The sequence below is a fragment of the Schistocerca americana genome, chromosome 1 (genome assembly GCF_021461395.2).
Source record: "Schistocerca americana isolate TAMUIC-IGC-003095 chromosome 1, iqSchAmer2.1, whole genome shotgun sequence".
Classification (NCBI taxonomy): Eukaryota; Metazoa; Arthropoda; class Insecta; order Orthoptera; family Acrididae; genus Schistocerca; species Schistocerca americana.
The window spans coordinates 795,054,083-795,055,186 of record NC_060119.1 but is presented as its reverse complement, the minus strand read 5'-3'; positions in this window follow the sequence as shown (position 1 = coordinate 795,055,186).

Genomic DNA, 1,104 nt, shown 5'->3' with positions numbered 1-1,104 from the left:
ACATACTATTATTATACTTTCAAGTGTATTTTTCTATATACTGTGAAGCTGCAATTGAAGACCTGAAGAAGAACATAATTCTCCTTCCTGATAATATACAAGCAATTATTGTAGGTCCATCCAACTGTGGGAAAACTAATGTCTTCATGACTCTGCTAACACATGTAGATGGGGTTCGATTTTAACATGTTTATGTATTCTCAAAAACACTGTTTCAACCCAAGTATCAACTATTGCAGGATTATTGCATGGTGTAGATGGTGTTACATACATGACATTCAGTGAAAGTGGTGATATCCCTCCACCTGAAAGAGCAAACCCAAACACCATCTTCATACTCACCTCCACTGCCATCAACAGAAGAATAACCATGCCACCAGCTCACCTAAAGGATTTTTTAGCATCAGGTCTAAAGGGAAAGGCGCCACCAAGATAAGTGAAAACAAATGCCTAACAGTGTTTCACCAAAACATTGAAGCCATAAAGAACAAAGCACAACAGCTAGAAGTAGAATTCGAAAATTTTGATAGCCAAATTTTGTGTATCACTGAACACTGGTGCGAAGGGAAGGAAACTGAACACATTGCATTAGCCTCATTTGACCTTGCATGTTACTATAGCAGAATCTCAATGAATTGTGGAGGTTCATGTATCTATGTAAAAAAAGGTATGTCATTTAAAGTTAGATATGATCTTTTAGATCTAGGTGAGGACAAACATTTCGAACTTTCCGCTGTTGAAATAATGGGACCTGGCATAGCAAAAAAATAGTCATATTTTGTGTGTACTGCTCTCCCAGTGGAGACATTGATATATTCTTCTCAAAACTGAATTGAAGCTTAGACAAGGTTTCTGGACCAAAAGCAAATGTAATTATCTGTGGTGACTTAAACATTAATATGATGAAGCCTGATAACGCTAGCAACATGTATGTGAATATTCTAAGCTGTTATGGAATATCCTCCCTTGTTAATTGTCCAACTAGAATAACGAAAGAATCCTCCTCATCTATAGATCATGTATCTACAGATATTGATAGTAAAAAATGTCATATGTTGTCCAAAACCTGGGCCTATCAGGCCACCTCTGCCAGATCTTAAAAAC